Here is a 13,723-nt window from a genome sequence, read left to right as displayed (position 1 = left end):
AAGGTAATGTTAGATGGTGGAGGAGATTAAGAGAGGAACAGGTGAAAATTAAGATAGAGACACAGAGAAAATCAAGAGGAAGAGCAGGAAAAGAAACCTTCCTCACCCTGCCTCACCCCAACATTACTGTCGTCCATCTAAAATAAGAACCAGGTGGAAAACTGGTAGCTTACTATGAGTGGAATGAACACAATGAAATTCAACACAAGGACATTATGATCATGATAATGAAGAGGAATGTCTTGGTTTTTAGTCATCAACTGTGTCACATTGGGGCGAGGTGGGATTTCCTTATACAAACCTTGTAACATCTAAGCATTTATACAGTGTACTTACCTTAAATTCTCACATAGAAATCAACAACTACTTATGCGCAGTATAAACCACAACACATAGAAAACACAAACATACACAACAACAAACACATCATAAAAAGGGAATAACACAGACACCAAGTGACAGGGAGTGATGAATTGTTTTAGAAATCTTTCGAAAGAAAGAAGTATTTTTTTCAGACTATTATTTAAAAACAAACTCACAACAATTTAAAACTATTACTGTATAAAAGCCGGAGAATAACTAGTGCTGCTTAATATTGATAAAGACTAAATCAGAAATTTAAAACTCAAGTCAGAGGGAGCACAGGTATGTAAGAAACCATTTAAAATGTGCCTTTCTATAATACTTTCAATCTATTACTACTGTAATAATTTATTTCACACATAACACAGAGTAATGATAATCATTCACCTATGAAACCTTCTATAATACATAAAGTAATGTCTGCAGTACAGTCACCAACTTGCTCACAAATAGCTGTTGGATGGCATGCAATTCCTCACTCAGCAATTGTTGCAAGTCAGCTAACGTGGTTGTGTTGGTCGCAACGGCATGAACAGCACACCCAAGCTAGTCTTTAAAAGAGTCTCTGACGCACTAAGCGGACGCATCCCCTTCTTGGATGGCAAAATTGAGTCCCTAAGTCAAGTCAAGTCAAGTTTATTTATATAGCGCTTTTCAGCAACAAGGCACTCAAAGCGCTGTACACGAGGAAAACATTACAATGATACAGAAAATCAAGCACAGAAAAACAAATCAAATGACACTAATAATCCTTGGGAGTTTACTGGTAAGAGCTGGTTCTAATCCAATCTTTCTAATAGAGGTAATTAGCTCATTAAGTCCTCTGTGGTAAGGAATTCATCCGGTGCTAGAAGATAAATGATAATATTAATCCTTGAGGTCGTTGGTATGAGGCAGTTGTGGTCCCATCATTCAAATAAGCTGGGTCACTGGTATAAAACAGTTTTAGTCCAAACTTTTTAAATAATAATAATGTTTGGCTATCACTGGTATGATATAGTTGTAATACAATCCTTTTAAGAAATCTAAAATTATCTGGTCATTGGTGTAAAAACAGCTTTAGTCCAAATTTTCAAATACTAATAATATTTGGCTTTCGCTGGTAATCCTTATGAGAAATCTGAAAATCTATGAAAAGTAATGAAATCACACATTTAGGTAGATGAGAAAAGAGACCACATTAGGTAAGAAGAGAGAAAAAAAAACATATTTCACACTTTATCCTCAGCAGGATACAGTTTGAGATTGCAAAAAAAAACCTCAGCCCAAAGAAGCAACGTATATACGAAACAACATCATGCAGGGGATCCGGTGAAGGTGGTGTGAAGGGGTGCATATGTTTATCTTGAGCATGTGTGTGTGTGTGTGTGTGTGTGCACGGGAGTGTGTGCAAAGTAAGTCCGTGAAGCACTGTCACAGAGGCCGTTGTCCTTGATGGTACGGTGGAATGTTCATCAACCGGCCACAAAGTTCTGAGCAGGTCCACAGATGTCTTCAGGGAAGGGAGGGGGCAGAGGGAGCAGAGCGTCATGTTTACATAACTTCCAGGAGAAGCTGAAGATAGCCGGCCATCAAGGCCGTGCAGCAGAGCCAGATTCAGAAAAACAACAATTATTTGGGTTAGGCTGATTCTTAATTTTATGTCAGCCTTGAGAGTCTCGCTGGTGCTTCTCAATGGCGAATCCAAACAGCCAAATTCCAGGTCCTTTCCGCCAGATCTGTGCAAACAACTTTCTCCAAGATTTATCCCCTTTCACCCCTGAGTCCAGGAACCGCAACCTGCCTACGATCCTGTGTAAGGATCACATCCAGTCTGCAATTCAACTCATGTAACATCTCAGTCTGAGTGTTGATCGCTCTGCAGATCCCATCACACATGCCAGGCAGCCTTAAAATGGCCCGAACAGCTGCCAATGTTTTTCATATTTTTTGATATGCCAAGTAACCGCCAACTCCAAAAAGCAGAAATCCAGTTATCAAACATCAAATTGTGTACACATCTTCGACATCTTCGACATCCTCGACTGACAATATTGACAGACACACAATCCTCCACTTGTGACAGGAGTCCATCGTGTATTCGGAGAGAAATGTCCCATCCGGATATAGGGTCCCGTCCACCCTGTCTTCTCGTTGAGAAAATTTGATCAATTGCATTGAGAGACCAGCTGACCAAATCCATAACTCAGAAATTTGGATGATATGCAAAAAGAGGCTCCAAAAAGATAGATAAGAAACAAAGCTGAAGCAGGGCAGATATGGGAGGGGGCGGGAGACAGAGAAATGCGTCCTCCACCGAGAGCAGAAAGAAAAGAAAAAAAGAAAAAATCAAGATGTGGGATTAAAACTGTTTCCATAATCTCATCTGTATATCTTTCCTTGCTTTTCCAGTGTGGGGAGATGCTGCCCTACACCATCACACTGTCTCCACCTAGAGCGGTTTAGCTTTGACAAAAAGAACGTAGCAAGTTTTTCATGGGTGCAACCCACATACTCAACACAAAACAGCATACGATTTATCACCAAACAGCATTGCTACTAGAAAGGAAAAAGTCTGAAGCACACATTCCCTTATGTTTTGTGCAAAGCATTAATATTTTTACTTGTGTAAGGAACGGTATATTCAGCACTTGTTTGTATCAAGTAGATATTAAATAAACCAAGATTTTATTAGGAAAACACAGAATGGGGGTAATAATTTGGTAGTGTTCAGGGAACAAAAGCAGGCCTCATAACAAGGTTGATGCTCACAAAACAAAACAATGTTCTTTCACACACCCACCTAATAAGGATTACCCATGGTCACAACTTGACACCCGGTTTATAATCTGGATCCCCCACTACTTCCTCTAGACAGACAAACTACTCTGTGATTCAGATCAAACTGCATCCATCTCTAGACCCGGTCACCCTGAAACACACATGCAGCCACACGTTCACACACACCACCAGCTCCATCTGTTACTCTCAACTGTTGTTGTGTCAGCAGCAAAAACAACCTAACACAGCTCCTTTTGTGACGCCTGCTGCCACCGTTGCAACAGAAACACTTGTCAAGATTTGCAAAAGGGGGTGAAATCGCAGAATTCAGGGATTAATTATCCTGTCACGGCTGCTATGACACATTGACCATTTACTATACACAAGCAATTTTACAGCATATACTGGGTTTTTAAGATGCAGGCTGTCAAAGTATCAGCCATTTAGCACTTTAGCTTTTGACCGGGTGGATGGCCGGAGGTTACTAACCATGACCAGGGAAAGTGATCTTATATAGCTTCACATTTGATAACCATAAACAACACAGGTTCATGTGCATTCATTTGCACCCACAATGTAATTCAACATGCTTTACAGTAAAATAAAGGAACAAGGTAGTGAAAGCTATATTACATATAAGAAATAGGAGTAATAGAAATATTTAAATAAAAAGAAAAATGCTGAAATGCAAATACAAAATAGTTAAAACAGTTATGAGTTATACAGTGAATTATTGCTTGTTGATGGTGATCAAAACAGGCCTGAGAATGGACGTAAACTTTGTTCTCAGAGTTATAGATACCAAGTAACACAACGTAGCTCTGGTCTGCCAAGTAAGATCTGAACCAGCTTAGCACAGGACCAGACACTGCCATCCATTTTTCTAGCCTTTCAATGAGTATCTTATGATCCACTGTGTCAATTGCTGCACTGAGGCAGAAGACCTCTAAAAAATTGTAATATATTGCAATAACCAGTGTACTGAATCAATATACTTTGATGACCTGTCTAGGTCCTTATCTAGGGTTCACCACGCCTCTCGCCCAATGACCGAAGACAGATATGCTAGAAGCCAGACTTCACACTGATGGAGCATAGCCTCCTGTACCAGGACGCAGGCGTGTGAATGCAGATGCTGGTGAAGATGCTGGTGAAACTGACTTCTAGATTTTGTTATCAAATGTTGATTTGGCATTGCCTTTGTCATTGTAGGACCCTTGCAGTAATACCAAGCAGTTTTGCTGGAGTTTTGAGGGAGGGCTGTTTGTGGCAATATGTGTTCGTTTGTGCGTTGATGTGCGGATGTGAAGAACAAGGGCATCACCCGCAGAGTTTGTGGTACGCTACAGAGCGTGTCAGCTTATAGGAATAATTGGATTAAGTAGCAGACGCTTTGTGATGACAGGGAGAGTGGGATAGGTGAAGGGGTGTGGGTTGGAGACGAAGTGGAGGAAGGGAAAGGGAGGCTGAAGCACAGGGTGGAGAGAGGTGCTGATAAGTCTAATAGGCCATTTGCCCTGGAGCATCAGAGAGCCTCGAGACAGTGAACAGACACACAGGGACGCCGACCATGACGCCTTAGATTAAAAAGATTAGAGAATAAGACAGCTTGCTCAACCAATAACATTAAACCAACCATGGCTTTATGCCATTTAGTTTTCCTGTAAGATAAATAAAAGATCATTCTTCTTGATCATCTCTGTTGTAAGATCACTTCTGCGATGAATGTTCCTGCAGTTTATCATAAACACTAAAGCTGCTGACAGCACTGAGGATAAAGTTAAGGAAGGAGTCAAAAGCCAGAAGACTGCAGGTCACAGAGGGAAAGATGTAAAATAGAAAACTTAAAGAATATTTACAGAATAAAGCAAGTCAAACGTGTAACGGATGAAACAGTACATGACCAGGCTTCTTAGATGTTTCTATTCCACATACTGTTAGTTTCTGTTAGTGTGAGAGTTTGGGTAATTTAACTTTAAGCTTAAAGTTTCAAATGACTGAAATTAAAAAAAATGCAAGAATAAACTTAAAGACAAGATTTAAAAAAAACTTATTTTAATTCACATCGGTAAAAACCAAAAAAGATGTCAAAATTAATATAAGTCTAAAGATGCAATTAAAAATCACAATGGATCAGTTTGCCTATATATTTTAAGTAGAGATGCCCTGGTTAGAGACTTTATAGTTATTTTCAATCACTGAAATTTCAAAGCTCTGACCTGCTGGTTCTATTTTTATTTCCCTTTATGCATGTACGAAAAGAGTAGAATCCATAGGGTAATGGGACAGAAAATAAAACCCAACAAAAGAAATTCAGCATACATCCTTAAAACAACAGATTATGGCTTAGCAACATGTTTTGTACACATCAAAATGTTGTACTCTACCAAATCACAAGATCTTTAGTTTATCTACTTGGAAGGTTCAAGCAAATCTGTGAATACTAGTAAGAGGTACAGTTATAAATATTCCTAAATTAGCACGATAGTCCATTTTCATCTATGTACCATAGAATAATTAACAATTGATACAAAAACACAGACATACATTAGTCAAATGATGCAGTCATGTTATAAAGTGCAAGGTGAAAAGTGCATTATGTGCAAAGTGCAAATTCAACACAAGGTTGTAAGGCAAGTGTATCATAGATTGAAAAACGATAATGCATTGAATATGAATAAATATCAGTTCACTCTTACACACCTAAGGGCAATTTAGAGAGACCAATTTACCTAACAGTCATGTTTTTGGACTGTGGGAGGAAGCTGGAATACACGGTGAGAACCCACGCATGCACGGGAAGAACGTGCAAACTCCATGCAGAAAGACCCCTGGATGGGAGTCAAACTCAGGACCTTCTTGCTGCAAGGCAACAGTGCTACCAACTGCGCCATCCTGCATTCGAAACCAATCCAAACACTTTAACATAGTTGCTACATTCACTTAGCTAAATCAAACTTAACATTTGGTTTCTCACCTATAATGCATATCTCACCCATATCACACACATATATTAGCAATTAGCAGAATTAGCATGCGTTGTGACCTGTAATTACATGTAGTACCACAAAAGGGCACATGAGTATTGAATGAGTGTACAGGAGGGGAAGAAGAGTTAATCAGATTGACTTCTTCTAATTTATGATAATGTGACTCTGCTGTATTAACCTGCTCCAATCGGTTTATATAAAGTTTGTTGAGCTTTTATGTGGTGCCTCTTTTAATACTACAATACATAACAGCATGGTTAGCGCATATTCCCTGTAGAGTAAGTAGACATAAATTACTATCTCAACTGTGAGATTTCCAAAATGGCCAACATTTTCTAATCCAGGATGTCCCATGACTGAAAAGATTGGAGACCTCAAAGGAATGAAGCAGAGCAGCTTTGTTGTAATATGTTTAGCTTCCTGTTATTTGCTGACCTCCCTCTACACTGAATAGTGGATGGTACATTCACTGATAAGAAAAAAGATTGGATTTTTTGTCTCTGACCGGCCCAATACTAGAGAAGGAAGGTCAAGCACAAAATCGTCTAATACAGATCACCGGACAATTTTTCGCTGCTCTCTAATTCAAATATCTTTTATTTGAATGATTGCAAAATACTCAATATTAAGACACAGCTATAATAACTAGAGAAAATCTAAAAACTGTTTTTGCATTGAAGTGACTAACATGAAGAATACTTTTTTTACTTGAAACGTCTCCTCACAATTCCAATGTGTCTCATTCCTGCAGTCCATCCGCTTCTCCCCTGATAATTCACCTTCCTGTCCATTAACCTCAAGTGCAGAATCAACATTGACTAATCAAGTTCTTAATGTTACATGTCAAACTAGCTTTCTTTCTCTGTGAAAGGCTGACACAGGAACTAAGCTCAATGGACCCTACTAAATAATTCAAATCATTAAAAAAAAGTTATATCAAGAAATCTTTTTCACTGAGGTAGCAGGTAATAGGGAACCTCTATGAATCCTCTATGATTCATAGAGGATTCATAGAGGGAACCTCTATGAATCCTGATTTATCTGGTAACTTATCTAAACTGGGCTCATAAGAGAGTCATGGGGAATACAGCATGTATACGTGTCATAAATTGCATGTGTAAGTATGAAATATGAATGCTGCATCTGGAAATGGAAAAATAACTGCAAATGTTAATTTTAAATGCATGCAAACAATAAAGTCTTTCTTTCGATTTCATACAAAATTTGCATAACATTCTGTTCAGTATAAACTGTCTGCTTTATATTTTATAGCTTCACAGCTCAAATTATACGTTGCTAAAGTGTGAAGGTGTGCAAACACACAGGCAGAGATTACAGAAGTGAAAACTAAAGTCCACAGACAAAGCATGAATGAGAGAGCTCCTCTAATCAGCCTGATTAATATTATATGGCTGTCAGCTCCTGTAGTCAACAGGAACCAATCTGGAGGGGCATGAGTATTTAAGTATCTTCAAATGGCCACATCACCAAGACTGGTGCTTGCAGAGGGTTACCTGTAGCCTCATAGAAAATGAATGCCTAGTATACATAACTTAGAAAAATATTTCTTACATTTGTCCACCCCTTCCTAATTCAGTCTGTTTTCCTTTCCGTCTGTGAGCCTGAGAAAGTCAGAGATTGGATTATCATCATAGCAGACAGACAGAGAAACTGCTTTGAACTTCGTCGCAGTGGAGTGAAACTGCACCCACTTCTGATCTTTAACTGTGGCTTTTTTTGTCTTCCTCAGGGAATGCTTATGACTGAGATGGTGTGGGATGTGTATATGTGTGTGTGTGTCTGTGTGTGTGTGTGTGTGTGGGGGGGGGGGGGGGTTGTGTGCGTGTGTGTGTGTGTGTGTGTGTTAGGGGGACTGAAACCCTTCTGAGCCCTGAAAAGCTATTCACCACGTTTTCTCGCAAAACCTAATACCCCTTGAAGTTTTCCACATTTTATCATATTTCTAACATAAACTTTACTGTTTTAGTTTGAATCTTATGTAAAAGACCAACACAAAGTAGTGCATAACTGTAAAGTGTTCCATTTTTCCCAACTAAAACATTAAAAGTATTGCATGCACATTTATCTACACCATTTACTCTGAATTAAAGCCAGTGCAACCTATTACCTTTAAAGTCACCTAATTAGTCCACTTGCGTGTAACTTAAATCCAGCTGTTCTGTGAAGGCCTTAAAGGTTTATTGTTGGGCCTTTTCCACCAATCTGGTTACAGTGGTAAACTGGTGCTTGCTTAGCACCAGCTCGTTGTGTTTCGACTGTTGCTGTGGCCCTGGCTTCACAAAATTTTGTTAGGAACGACTTTTGAACAAACAGCATCATGAAGACCAAAGAATACAGCAAACAGGTCTGTGATCTACAGTGTTAATATTAACGTTGGAATCTGAACACACGATGAATACAATTTTTTTTTTATTTTGTTTGGCTCCCAGAAAGTTGTCATGTATAGAGTGAATTTTTGAGAAAAAAGGAGGAAGCCCGTTTTAAATTTCTTTATGTGCTTTATCAGTGACATTCAAAGCCCCTGGTAGTGATCCCTCTAATTTCCCTCCTCTTTTTACAGAAAACCGTTACTCTTCCAGACTATTTTTATCCAACATTGCATTACCATAATAAAACAAATGCATGGCAAAAAAGATAAACTCAAAGAGACAGCACAGCCAAAAACCTGGATTTGAGAGGCTTATTTTCATCTTTCATTCTTGTTCCTTATTCTTTTATGTTGCTCTTTTCTTTTCGCTCAGAGAAATGGAAAGAGACATGCCTTTTCTTCCAGCCTTTTCTTCATTATGGTGCTTTTCAGGTCTGCTCTATTGTATGTGCCCAGCCCAGAGCCATGCACAGACAGAAGAGCAGCCGGTGGATTACCCAGTCTCACATCAACACACCACCTACCACTCACGCAAGCCCTCCCCTGCCAATGTTACATGCTTTTAATAAGTGTAGCCAAAGAGTCATGCTAAGACTAAACCGATAGCAAAAGCAGCTGTACTACTTTTTTTAGTGCACACAATGGATTAAGGTCCTGCCACAGCAAAGCACAACAAATACGAAGGAGAATGTGTTCCAGTACAATGATGCTCCATGACGCAGGACAACATATGGTGCACCATGTCTCTAACTGTAAAATTAAAAATGGCACAGAATTCTTTTACACTATTAATCTGAGGTACGTTTGTGCTTTAAATTTGGATTTTAATATGAATTGACAAGCAAACTCTGCAGGCAGGGTTAATTTTGACAGCACATTTTCAATTAGTTTTAGTCTCGACTAAAATGTAATTTAGTTTGACTCAAATTTATTAATTTGTAATTTGTAATCTGTGTTGTAGTCGATTAAATTTGCTACATGTTAGCTATTAAGCACAATATGATGTCACATATTTTTGGGACTTCTACATCTTTAAGCGAAATCAGTTTTTTCCATGATGGAGCAATATTTATCCTAGAATGGAACAACATTCAGGGTAAATATTGCAATACACAGGCAGAGATTTAACTTTTATTGTTTGAAACAACTTTAGAAAAAGTCCAAAGTTGTTCGACTTCTCCCGACCTTTTTCACAAACTAGATTTAATAAAATTTCATTTTCCTTGGCTTGCCTTTATTTATTAATGTAAGTCATTTGGATCATAGTTCTACTTGTTCTGCATGAGCTTTTATTTAGTCTTCATCTTGTCCTAAAAGTATCTTTCAAAAACAACATTTAGGCAGGTGTTAAACATACATTTCATTAAACACACATTTCTGTATTGTAAAAATTATTTTTAATTGGTCTGATTTTATATTCTAGTCTTAACATCGGATCTGGGTTGTGTGTGTGTGTGCGTGTGTGTGTGTGTGTATGTGTGTGTGTTTGTATTGTGCTTGCAACATTGTCTCAGTGTTTCAGATGGTGCTGGAGTTCTCAGGTGTGCTGGGGGACAGGTGCAACTTATTCTGCTGATTGCTTGGAGAAGTACTTTAGCAGGAGGCTGCCAGCACTTCAACTCCTGCGTTTTTGCCTTCTGTAGTAACAACAAGCCAATGCTAAGTCTATGCCTTGTCTTTCGATCTGGAATAACTTTATGTCCTGTCACAGACTAAGAATCTGAACGTTGGAGTTATATCACTGAAGAACTGACTTTGTGTCCAGGAGTTTTCTGGGTGACTAAGATTATCTACATTCTGAGGACTCTCCTAACTATTGTTCCCGTCTAGATTACCGACCAAGATGGCAGTTTCCTGCTTCCTCCATCTCCAGGACCTAAGCGTGAGCGTACCCTGTCCACCCTCCAACGCAAGTATCTGCACAAACGAACTCAATTGTCTCCAAGCTCAACCAAGAAGCACCTAAGAAATCAACAGAACAAACTCTGCTACAACAACCTGGATCCCGAATCTCTCTACCACTGGTGACCTGACCGCACCTTCTTAGTAAGCCGTTCACTTCTCTATCTGGAATTCTTGTCGTTCACGTTTGTACCCTATTTTCACCAGTTCTCTGCCCCTTACAGTTGGAGTTTTGCCCGTTTACGTTCCTGATTATTTTGTGGCACAATAAAATATAATTTCATTCATTTTATTTTCTCCGGAGTGTTCTGTATGTGGGTCAGAGCTATTACGAAAACAATGACATAAATGTTGTGCCTTCGTCAGCTGTAAGCAGAAAATCATCATGACTAACAGAAAAAGGGCTTGAAAACATTAGTCTGTGTGTAATCTATAATGTTTTTCACTTGATGAATTGAGTTACTTTAATAAACTGACCTGAAACAACCTTTGGATGTGCCAAGTCGTGTCAATGCTGTTGCCTAAATATGATTGAAACTTGAGCAGAAAACATCAAAACGTAAAACGTGCCAAATGGACAGGACAGGTGATATTGGAAAAATAGCTTCTCAAATAGTAAGTATTCACATCTGTGAAATTGCTCAGGATTTAAACAGTGCTGTCTCATTCATAAATTTGCAGAGGAAGCAAGCACATTCCTTTAAGGCATTTTTTTTTTAAGGAGTTACGCCAAAATCTAGAACCACATTCAAGAAATAAAAGCAAGCTCCCCAAAGCAAAAACTGTGCAGATGCTCTCCCTGCTGGTGGTGTTGTATTTTGGGAATTTGCCAGCCTTAGACCAACTCTGCTGTACATGTTTAAGAATATACAGGTCCTTCTCAAAATATTAGCATATTGTGATAAAGTTCATTATTTTCCATAATGTCATGATGAAAATTGAACATTCATATATTTTAGATTCATTGCACACTAAATGAAATATTTTAGGTCTTTTATTGTCTTATTACGGATGATTTTGGCATACAGCTCATGAAAACCCAAAATTCCTATCTCACAAAATTAGCATATCATTAAAAGGGTCTCTAAACGAGCTATGAACCTAATCATCTGAATCAACGAGTTAACTCTAAACACCTGCAAAAGATTCCTGAGGCCTTTAAAACTCCCAGCCTGGTTCATCACTCAAAACCCCAATCATGGGTAAGACTGCCGACCTGACTGCTGTCCAGAAGGCCACTATTGACACCCTCAAGCAAGAGGGTAAGACACAGAAAGACATTTCTGAACAAATAGGCTGTTCCCAGAGTGCTGTATCAAGGCACCTCAGTGGGAAGTCTGTGGGAAGGAAAAAGTGTGGCAGAAAACGCTGCACAACGAGAAGAGGTGACCGGACCCTGAGGAAGATTGTGGAGAAGGGCCGATTCCAGACCTTGGGGGACCTGCGGAAGCAGTGGACTGAGTCTGGAGTAGAAACATCCAGAGCCACCGTGCACAGGCGTGTGCAGGAAATGGGCTACAGGTGCCGCATTCCCCAGACCTGGGCTACAGAGAAGCAGCACTGGACTGTTGCTCAGTGGTCCAAAGTACTTTTTTCGAATGAAAGCAAATTCTGCATGTCATTCGGAAATCAAGGTGCCAGAGTCTGGAGGAAGACTGGGGAGAAGGAAATGCCAAAATGCCAGAAGTCCAGTGTCAAGTACCCACAGTCAGTGATGGTCTGGGTGCCGTGTCAGCTGCTGGTGTTGGTCCACTGTGTTTTATCAAGGGCAGGGTCAATGCAGCTAGCTATCAGGAGATTTTGGAGCACTTCATGCTTCAAACTGCTGAAAAGCTTTATGGAGATGAAGATTTCATTTTTCAGCACGATCTGGCACCTGCTCACAGTGCCAAAACCACTGGTAAATGGTTTACTGACCATGGTATCACTGTGCTCAATTGGCCTGCCAACTCTCCTGACCTGAACCCCATAGAGAATCTGTGGGATATTGTGAAGAGAACGTTGAGAGACTCAAGACCCAACACTCTGGATGAGCTAAAGGCCGCTATTGAAGCATCCTGGGCCTCCATAAGACCTCAGCAGTGCCACAGGCTGATTGCCTCCATGCCACGCCGCATTGAAGCAGTCATTTCTGCAAAAGGATTCCCGACCAAGTATTGAGTGCATAACTGTACATGATTATTTGAAGGTTGACGTTTTTTGTATTAAAAACACTTTTCTTTAATTGGTCAGATGAAATATGCTAATTTTGTGAGATAGGAATTTTGGGTTTTCATGAGCTGTATGCCAAAATCATCCGTATTAAGACAATAAAAGACCTGAAATATTTCAGTTAGTGTGCAATGAATCTAAAATATATGAATGTTAAATTTTCATCATTACATTTTAGAAAATAATGAACTTTATCACAATATGCTAATATTTTGAGAAGGACCTGTATGTGATATTTTGGCCTGTGAAGTTCTGCACAATTTTGTGCTGGACAGCACTGCTTAATTTGATGCTCTACAGCTTAATGCCCTGATTTGGGCCTTTGGGCTGTCAAACATGGGTAGGACCTTATCCAGCACTTCTACAATGTGACCATTGAATATCTAAGTTATGCAATTGTGCTTAAACAGACTTTGCGGCCAATTGAGAACGTCCATCTCTCTCTCCTCAAGGACAATGACACTCTATCTGTGTTGACAGTCTAATTCTTGTGCACACACACTCAGTTTTATATTCGCGCCCCAGGATTCCACCACACTCTTGCAAAATCTTTTCTTGTGTGTTGCTTGGCCCTGCACCTAATTGTGTGATTTCATTACTTTTTCATAGATTTTTAGTTTTATCAGAAGGATTACCAGCAAAAACTTAACATTAGTAATAGAAAATGTTGACTATAGCTGCTCTTACACCAATGACCCAGCTTTCTTAGTTAGACTACAATGGACTGTTATTACTTAGTTCAACTTCAGTACCAGTAAAAGCAATATATTATTAGCACCTGAAAATGTGGATTAAAGCTGTTTTATACCAGTGACTCACCTTCCCTAGTTAGAATTCACTGGAACAATGAGACTATCAATATTATCATCTTCTTTTAGCACAAGATGCTTTATTCTTAAGAGTGGCTTGGAACCAATTTCTACCAGTAAACTTGGAAGGATTATTAATTATTACTCCCAAGGATTATTAGTGTCATTTGATTTGTTTTTCTGTGTTTGATTTTCTGTATCATTGTAATGTTTTCCTCATGTACAGCGCTTTGAATGCCTTGTTGCTGAAAAGTGCTATATAAATAAACTTGACTTGACTTAAAATAAGACATTACACA

The 13,723-nt window shown here is 39.1% G+C and overlaps 1 protein-coding gene and 1 long non-coding RNA gene across 3 annotated transcripts in view; one reads left to right on the top strand and one right to left on the bottom strand.

Annotated features, from left to right (window-relative positions):
- ank1a (ankyrin 1, erythrocytic a) overlaps positions 1-13,723 on the bottom strand; it is a 139,870-nt gene that overhangs the window by 81,928 nt on the left and 44,219 nt on the right. The window lies entirely within an intron of this gene.
- On the top strand, positions 10,151-10,691 carry LOC124877969. Its single transcript, XR_007040636.1, has 2 exons — positions 10,151-10,548; positions 10,629-10,691. It is a non-coding gene; the product is annotated as an uncharacterized LOC124877969 (long non-coding RNA).

Source organism: Girardinichthys multiradiatus, chromosome 12, assembly GCF_021462225.1.
Source record: "Girardinichthys multiradiatus isolate DD_20200921_A chromosome 12, DD_fGirMul_XY1, whole genome shotgun sequence".
In the NCBI taxonomy this organism is placed as follows: domain Eukaryota; kingdom Metazoa; phylum Chordata; class Actinopteri; order Cyprinodontiformes; family Goodeidae; genus Girardinichthys; species Girardinichthys multiradiatus.
The sequence above is the reverse complement of the archived record's forward strand: the minus strand, read 5'-3'. Positions and strand labels throughout refer to the sequence as shown.